Genomic DNA, 9,038 nt, shown 5'->3' with positions numbered 1-9,038 from the left:
TGCTCACTCCTTCACCTCCACAGAAGGGTAATTCCCAGAAGGATTCTTATTAAAAAGCGGCTCTGTCCCTCAAACCCAAGAAGCCGAGGACATGGTGCTGAGTGAGGTGAACCAGCCACCGAGGGACGAGGTCCACAGGACTTGGCTTCCATGAGTGCTCATCTGGCAGCAGCAGGGTAGGGTGGGGTCACCAAGGGCTGGCGATGAGGAGGTCAGCGGTCTTAGTTACCTTGATTTAGCCAGTCCATGATGCAGGGATATACAATGAACGCCATCATCAAACCGTTTACTAAGAAAGTTGAGAATGTCTCTCTGGAAATTAGAAAATTGTGCTTATATAGGAAGTTTCCGTAGTGTAGTGGTCATCACGCTCGCCTAACACGCGAGAGGTCCCCGGTTCGAAACCGGGCGGAAACAGCGTTACTTTTTTCTCACTCTTTTCAGAGTCTCAGCTTACTCCCTACATTTTCAGCCCTTAGGACCTAAGGATCTCAGCTGTACTACCATATCGACCTTCATTGTCATGCTTTCCCTGACCAAAGACAGAGTACATAATTGTGTGAGGATGCACTGAACACACAAGAAAATACAAGAAAAGGCAGAAACCATCGGGGGATTAGCTCAAATGGTAGAGCGCTCGCTTAGCATGCGAGAGGTAGTGGGATCGATGCCCACATCCTCCACATTTTATGTTACCACTCTTTACGTTACAAGGATATTTATGATCCTTGCTCTTATAATGCAATGGGGGAGCTCACTGAAAGGTTCTTAGTAAAAACCACAACGCAGACCTCTGCCGGGCTCCCTGGGACTGTTGGGAGGGACAAAGCTCTGGCTCAGAGAACTGTCAGGAAAGAATCTGCCAGGACATGCTTTGGCCCTCACTCAGCTGTTGGACATTGGTGAATGGCTTGGGGTTCTGAACCCCACATTCCTCAGTTCAGTGTCTCTAGATGAGCAGAAGGCAGGAAGCACGCAGGAGTCACCCACCCTTCTGATCCACCCAGGAGGTCAGGTGAGGAGTCAGTGCGGATGGAGAGAAGGACACTAGGAAATGTGACGAGGACAAAGGCTCTGTCTTCTCTGTATCCCTCTGCTTCCAGATTCCTTAAACAAGCCAGAGCTAGGAGCCGTGGGGCAATAAAGAAAGAGTCCTTTGAAAGAGTTATGACTTAAATGCTGCACAGAGTAGATTTTTTTTATTATTGTTAGTTAGTTGTGTTTTTTTTTTAAATTTTTTTAAAAATAGTACATTAGTTTTGGCTTTTTATTGAATAAAAGTACAACTTGGCCCGTACGGGGATCGAACCCGCGACCTTGGCGTTATTAGCACCACGCTCTAACCAACTGAGCTAACCGGCCATGGAGGTCGGACTTCCTGTCTACGTCTACAGACAATGAATGACACAAATGTCATTTGACAGAGGATTTGGGGTGTTTTGTTAGTCTGTTGTAATTTTCAAGGTTTTCTGAAAAGAGGTGTGAACCACAGATTGTTCTAAGCATGAACAAGGAAAATGTAAATATCACGTTCCAATGGTTGCTGACCCAGGTGTTCCTTGGTCAACATACTTGCTCAGACTGCAAGTCGCCCTCCAGCGGCCGAACTGAAGACTCTAGAGCAGCTTGAGCTGTGTTCCTTTCTAGGTGATAGGCATATCACTATTTAAGGCATTAAATAGCTTCCAGTAGACGGAAATCTCGGAGTTTGTTCCAAAACGTAAGTATCATATGGCCCGTACGGGGATCGAACCCGCGACCTTGGCGTTATTAGCACCACGCTCTAACCAACTGAGCTAACCGGCCATACACATGCACGCATTTTTGTTGGTCTCTACAGTTAGGAAAGACGGTAATTGCAAAATGACCAAGTTTTTCGGTTTTCTTTTCGGTTTGGATGTGATTTTTTTTTTCTTGAAATTGTAAACTTTTCTTGAAGTTGAAAAAATGTACGAAACTTGAGTTTTTCTCAGTAGAAAGTTTCTCTGAGCAGAAACAAAGTTCTGTACGAGAGCAAGCAATGTCGCCTGCAGCGAGTCCTGATGCAGAGATGCTGGCCCGGGACAGCCCGGTCCACTCGCTCGGTGGCCGCACCACCGCATGGCGCCCTCCAGCCCTCACCGAGTCCGCATCCTGCGCAGATCTCCCTGCTGCCTCCAAGTGACAATCTGACCCACGGCCTCCCCAGTTTTACCCATTTCTCCTTCAGTTCACCAAAAACAATTGGATAGCGCAGTGGGGGGCGGGCCTCGGCCAGGTCGCGCGTCTCTTGGGCCGCCAGGGCATCGCTCGGGTCCTGTGGACGCGGGTATCCAGAGGCCGGGGACGGTGCCCGGGAGACCTGCGCCGTTCGCGGCCCGCGGGGCTTCGTCCCTCCGGCCACTGTCGCGGCCCGCGGAGTCCCGTGAGGAGTGAGTCCAGGAGCAGCGCGTCCCCGCCGGGCACAGGCGGCCGAGTCCTCTCGGCACAGCCACGCGTGTCCTGAGAGGCAGCGACGACAGCTCTGCTCGGCTTGAACCCGGATTTACCGTCGTCGCTAGACCAGCAGCTGTCCCAGAAGTCCGGGGACGCCTGCGATTCCGGGCGGTTCATAGCTGTCTCCGCGGGAACCCGAAGAGGCGGCGGCAGGCTGTGGTGTCCTGGGGGTCTGAATTCGGAGATGGTCTCCCGCGTTCATTCCGTTCCCCTTTAAATGAAGTCTCGGGGAGTGGAGAACCTGAGATTCTGAAAGGAGTCTTTTCACGTCGCACAGAAGACACTGACCTTGGGCGCTTTTGGTCTCAGCGTCTGCAGAACCCCGGCGACAAACGGAGCAAGCCCAAGGCGACGCCCACGAGGCTGGAGGGAGCCGATGCTGACCGCTGCAGGACCTGATGCCCGGGATTCCTCTGACCCGGAGGCTGCCATGGCCCGGTTTGAAGTCTCCTCATCCTGACCTCTCAGACAGCCCCTCGTCGCCGCAACCAGGAGCCTTGGTGACACGGACTATCTGTGACTCCGAATCGCCCGCATCCTCGGAGTCTGTAACCGAGGAGGTCACGCAGGGCATCGGCCTCCACCTTCCCAGTCGTTTGTTCTTCCGCCACCTTTTGGTGAAAAGACACTGTTGATCGTGTTCACCAGGAACCGACCGACCCTCCGAGCTCCAGTTCCCTGACTGCGGGCGGCAACAACCACAGGAGACACCAACAAAGGAGGATTCGAAACAGTGCGAGCGGGCGACAAGTGATGCACAGCTCCTAGAACTTCACAAGCCACTGCACCTCTCTCTCAACTGCTTTACCAGGGGGCTGTCAGGTCCCGAAGGCCGGTCCAAGAGCTCTGCCGCGTCTTCATTTCAAAGCCCCGTCCTCGACATCCATCCATTAATTCTCCAGGGTTAGAATTCCTGTGCCTGCGCAGCTGACAAGGACCTAACCAACTTTCCCTGGTTATCCCAGGAAAGCTTCACCCCGAAAGCCCCTGAATTGGGTCTCGGATACTCATCTACTCCCTAACAAAACTACTGAGGTTCTGTGCAGTCGGGGCTCTTGGGTACAGCGAGCTTGATTAGGACATTTTAGTGCGATAGTTAATTTCTTTGGGAGATGGGGGCAGAGTTCCTCAAAATGTTGACTCCGGTCGCCATGCGTGGGAAGTTATAAATACATAGGTACTCTGATCCCATTGGTATGTGTTAGACAACATAGATCAGTTCTGTTTGACACCTACACAGGAGGTTAACATTCAAAACTCCCACTCAGTTCCCGTTGAGCTGTCTCAGTACTGCTAAAATCTGTTGAATCGCACCCTAAAACAGAACTCCCAGTTCCTATCTGGGAATCTCCATCGGGGAGACTGTGGAAGTCTCAGGTTCAGACATCAGGGCTCCAGACCCCAGACAGAGAAGTGTTGTAGGAAATTCCCTGGTGTGGGAAAAGCCACGAACCACTCAGTGCCTCTGCCCTGTTTGTAAGAAGCATTGCGATATTGAGCAATGCGGAAGAATTAAGGCAATGGGTTCTTCCCTCGAGTTATTTCTGAATGAAAACGAACCTGCTCTATCCAGTGATTTAAAATTGAAAAGATGAATAGGCAAAGACATCAATCCCCCAGACACAGAAGTCTTAAATTACAGGTTAAAGATGGAGTGACCATGCAGAGCAGCTGACCTGGCATATGTTGGTCTCTAGATTTCATCTCCAGCACCACAAAAGAGTCAGTAACTGTGTGTTGGAAAAGTCCAAGCCTGCGGGGTGATTAGCTAAAGGGCAGAGCAGTCACTGGTCCAGAATCAGCAGTAAGAGGTGAATGCCAGCCATGCCCAGTTTGTCCTTTCCTCCCTAGCCCCTGTTGTGGGCTACTCACCAGAGAAGACCACTCACACATGAGCTTAAGACAATGGAAAATCTTCATTAGCTGGCTGGGGACTACACTGGGCTCTCCCATCCCAGTGCAGCACTGAGTCTTTCTCAGGATAGGATTTGAAGCACCAAACCCATGTCCTGGGTGGACATACTTCTGTGAACAAGAACAGTTAGCAGAAGCAGAAATAAAAAAAATAAAAAAAAAACCAAAGTTAGTGCATTTAGAGACCGTTCCAGAACTGTGCACTTGGTAGATCAAGTCCCTGTTTTCATTTTGGCAGGTGGTGCTGCCTACTTGCTGAGTGTTACAGCCTCAATAGTAGGTCCATCATGGAGTCAGTTGTGCTAAGGTCTGGGGGTATACTAAGGTCTGGGGCCCTGTTACAACTCTAGACTTCCATGGCCCTATTTTCTGGTAAATATCTTCAAGGGTTTACCTTTCTTCAGATCAGTGCCATGGGGATGTATTAATGGTTTAAAGAGAAAATGGGTGGTGCTGCATGCCTTTAATCCCACCAATCAGGAGGCAGAGGCAAGTGGATCTCTGAGTTCCAGGTCATCCTGGTCTACAGAGTTAGTTCCAGATGGCCAGGGCTACACAAAGAAACCTTGTCACAAAAAACAAACAAAACAAAATTTAAAAAGTAAGTAAATAAAAAGCAAATGAAAGTGGTATATATGTTATATGATGTATTGTTATATGATATATAATAAAATGTAATATTTAATATATATTATTTGTATATACATGTGTGTACATCTCTGTTGGAGTGTAGAGACCAGGGAACCACATGTCCCTCCTAAGTCACCCACTTGTGTTTTCATCTTCGTTTGGGGTCAGATTCTCTTTGGCCTGTAATTGCCAGGCTAGATTAGTTGTCCAGGGAGCCCCAAGCCCCATCCTGTCTCTGCCTCTCTAGAGTCAGGACTACAAGCACAGCCACCACACCTGGGCTTTAAAAAGAAACTCTTTTCCTTCCGGAGATCAAATTTGGCTTTCAAGATGGGCCTGCACCTCCCTAAGTGAGAGTGTGCTGCTGAGTGGGGCTCCTAGGCTGGGTCCTCCCTCCTCCACCAGGCCCACTTCTTAACTCCTCTTCCCTCTGAAGGCCTGGTCCACCCTCAGGCAATCTGATAGAAGATGACTCTTCCTGGGCCCTCTGCGCACAGCTTGTGAATGTGAATAAAACAAAAAGTTGTCACATACACGGTCAATGGGACCTCTTGACTCAATTCCCAAGCCATTTCCCAACTTGTACTGTCTTGAAGTCTGGCTTTCCCACCAAAATACTAATTTTTTTTACTGAATCCCTAAGGAATTCTAAATGTACAATAAATGTCATTTAGACAATTCTCATCATCTTTTGGATAGTATATCATACATATAACTTTTGTTTGCTCTTCAGATATATATCTGATATATGTATATAAACAATATAATTTAACATGTGTATATATTCTTTTGTTTATTAAAGTTTTATAGATGTTATGTGTATCTGTGTACATGGGAATGCAAACACAGAGGGGGCCAGAAGAGGATGCTGGATGCTCTGACTGGCTGCTGGGAACCACACTCTTTCCTCTGTTAGAGAAGTGTGTGCTCTCAACTACCTCTACAGTGTAGTTTTACAATTATAACATCATTCCCAGTTCAAAGGAACTGCACAAGATTATGAATTAATCACAAGCCATGTGACTTAGGCCACTTATCATATCACAGCCAGCAGGCTGCAGAGGGTCTTGGATCTTCATAAGAGCTGGCTTGCTTCCAAGCTCCTGCAGATCCCTTATGGCCTTGCCCACAGCACCTGGTCTTTCCCTATCCTATCTGGTGCAATTGACGTGACTCTTCTCAACTGTGGGATGTGACTCATAATAGAAGATACATTCTGGGCTGGAGAGATGGCTCAGGAGTTAAGAGCATTGGCTGCTCTTCCAGAGGTCCTGAGTTTAATTCTCAGCACCCACATGGTGGCTCATGACCATCTATAATAATGTCTGATGCCCTCTTCTGGTGTGCAGGTATATATGCAGAGCACTCATATATAAAATATAAATAAATAAAAATTTTAAAAAAGAGAAGATACATTCTATTAATTCCATGAGTCCATACAATATATATATATATATGTATATATATATATATATATTTAGTTTGGGATATGACCTTTATTGAGCTTATCCACCAGAGTGGAAATAATGTGTATACAAAACCAAATGTTTGTTACTATAACTTCTGCAGCACAATTAGAATCCAAATGGCTTTAAAAAAAAAAAAAAAGTCAACTCAATCAAAACCCACTACTTCAGAATCAAAAGCTTCTTCGAAGCCACAGTAATACTTAAATATGGTTAAGACTCGAATTCAGAAATTTGATTGGCTGGAGGCTTAATTAAGCCTCCAACTTGCTCAAATAGAATTACAAAAAGGCAAAATTGTGTTTTTCACAGAGATACAGTCCACGGAATCACCGACACTGGACAGCTGTTAAGAATATAGAGACCTGAGATAATAAGGAACCAGGCATCCTTAGCAGTCTTCTGTTGTCCTCTCTTCCCATCAGAGACTTGGGGGGGTTTGAAGACACCACCACTAGCAATTGTAGCCTTGATCAGAGAGTCCAGTTCTTCATGTCCACGAATAGCACGTTGCAAGTGACGAGGGGTAACACGTTTTACCTTTAAGTCTTCTGGTGCATTTCCTGCCAACTCCAGTACCTCAGTGGTGAGCTACTCCAGGATGGCTGCACTGTACACAGCGGCGGTCACGCCCACGCGTCCCTGGCTGGTTGTCCTAGATTTCAGGTGTCCATGAATTCGGCCCACAGAGAACTGCAAGCTGGCTCGCTGCGAGCAGGAAACCGCCTTAGTCTTGGCCTTTTCGGAGTCCTTCCCAGCCTTACCGCCAGCCACCTTCGACCATGTGCAGATCCTTTTTCGTTTGTTTGTTTGTTTGAAATTGGGTCTCCCTGTAGTCCTGGCTGTCCTGCAGCTGGCTATGTAGACTAGACTGGCCTTGCTGTTCCACAAGTCTTAAACAAATCCCCTAGCCGGACACCAGTTGTGCTCAGAGAAAAGGACTGTTCCGGTATTAAACCAGAATCCTGCTGGGGTGAGAAACAGCTGTGGAAGCCACTGAGCTCTGCCCTCCTCTACTCCCTTGGCACTGGACTCTTTAGAAAACTGTGAGGAAGACCAGGCAGAGTATGAGCCCAGTAAATAAATAGAAGTAGGGCAGGGGATGGCGAGAGGGAGGCAACTTGGTAAGATAAATGCCTCTAGAACAGAGGGTGTGGTGCTGCTGTCTTTGGGGGGGGGGTGTAGATGAGGGGTCGTCTTTCGGATCCAATGTTGACACATGAACAGAAGATTTTCTTCTGGAAAATGGCAACTATAAAATGTCACCTTCATGACTCTTGAGACTGGGAGTGAGGTGTGTCCCAGGGGGTGGACAGTAGGAAAGAAAGAGTGTGAGGGAATATGGTGAAGATGCATTGTATACTTTGTACCTGACTGGTTTCTGTCAACCTGACACAAGCTGGAGTCGATGGAGAGGAAGGAACCTCAGTTCAGAAAATGTCTCCATAAGATGCAGCTGCAGGTAAGCGTGGAGTGCATTTTCTTGATTAGTGATTGATGGGCATCAGAGGAGGGTGTGGTCAGCCCCTTGTGTGTGGGGTCATCCCGGGGTTCTATAAGAAAGCAAGCTAAGCAAGCCATGGAGAGCAAGCCAGTAAGCAGCACTCCTCCATGGCCTCTGCATCAGCTCCTGCCTCCAGCTTTCTGCCCTGCTTCAGTTCCTGTCCTGATGTCCTTTGATGATGGACAGTGATGTGAAAGCTTAAGCCAAATAAACTCTTTCCTCCAAGGTTGCTTTGGTCATGATGTTTCGTCACAGCAAAGATAACCCTAACTAGGACAACCTGTATGAAATTTTCAAAGGAAAAAAAAATGAAAGCTGAGCCCTGATTTGTTTCTTGTCTGGCTTTGTCAATCACCAGTGTGTGATTAATTCTGCTGAGTCTCAGCTTTATCAGTAATATGAGAATAATGATAAACAGGCTTATGGAAAAATCAGGATGCTTAAATAATGTCAAAAGATCTTAATAGGTTTGGGGTCATAGTGGTGGGAAAGAAGAAACAGAACAAACACAACAACCACAAGAGACCCCACGCTAATCTCTGTGTGACATTTTGAGATTATCCGAGACAAAATGGTTGGATGGACCTGCAAGTTTGCATGAACCGTCCCGCACACCTGTCTCCCAGAACTAGTGTGGGCTGTTTATACTTTTAAGTCTTCAGTGATAGGCACTGTTCCAACAGGGCAGGTTGACACGGGAGAGGAAAGAGCTGAGAACAATGAGGTAACAAAGTACGAAGTAAAGCAGTAGCTGAGATCAGGCACCATGTTCAGTCCGCCATCGTGGTTTTGGGGCTTGTGAGGTTCTTCAAGAGCTCAGGACCAAGAGAGTCTGTGTTGGCTCTCTTGGAGATTCCCCGCCTAAAATACACTTACAAATGCAGGGATTTGAGATCTGATGGTGGGGATGGGGGAGGGACACCTTGAAGAGAGTGAATGTTTCCTGTAAGGTATAACGAAGAGGTGAGTCTTGGGAGCCTTCTTAGCGCAGTAGGCAGCGCGTCAGTCTCATAATCTGAAGGTCCTGAGTTCGAACCTCAGAGAAGGCA

At 47.6% G+C, this 9,038-nt stretch overlaps 5 non-coding genes across 5 annotated transcripts; 3 read left to right on the top strand and 2 right to left on the bottom strand.

Annotated features, from left to right (window-relative positions):
- Positions 1–344: 344 nt before the first annotated feature.
- Positions 345–417, top strand: Trnav-aac (transfer RNA valine (anticodon AAC)). The gene has a single exon. It is a non-coding gene; the product is annotated as a tRNA-Val (tRNA).
- Positions 418–610: 193 nt separating this feature from the next.
- Positions 611–683, top strand: Trnaa-agc (transfer RNA alanine (anticodon AGC)). The gene has a single exon. It is a non-coding gene; the product is annotated as a tRNA-Ala (tRNA).
- A 605-nt stretch (positions 684–1,288) lies between these two features.
- Trnai-aau (transfer RNA isoleucine (anticodon AAU)) lies at positions 1,289–1,362 on the bottom strand. The gene has a single exon. It is a non-coding gene; the product is annotated as a tRNA-Ile (tRNA).
- A 370-nt stretch (positions 1,363–1,732) lies between these two features.
- On the bottom strand, positions 1,733–1,806 carry Trnai-aau (transfer RNA isoleucine (anticodon AAU)). Its single transcript has one exon. It is a non-coding gene; the product is annotated as a tRNA-Ile (tRNA).
- A 7,159-nt stretch (positions 1,807–8,965) lies between these two features.
- On the top strand, positions 8,966–9,038 carry Trnam-cau (transfer RNA methionine (anticodon CAU)). The gene has a single exon. It is a non-coding gene; the product is annotated as a tRNA-Met (tRNA).

The sequence above is a fragment of the Peromyscus maniculatus genome, chromosome 5 (assembly GCF_049852395.1).
Source record: "Peromyscus maniculatus bairdii isolate BWxNUB_F1_BW_parent chromosome 5, HU_Pman_BW_mat_3.1, whole genome shotgun sequence".
Classification (NCBI taxonomy): domain Eukaryota; kingdom Metazoa; phylum Chordata; class Mammalia; order Rodentia; family Cricetidae; genus Peromyscus; species Peromyscus maniculatus.
Note: the sequence above shows the minus strand (reverse complement) of the source record. Positions and strands in the feature narration are given on the sequence as shown.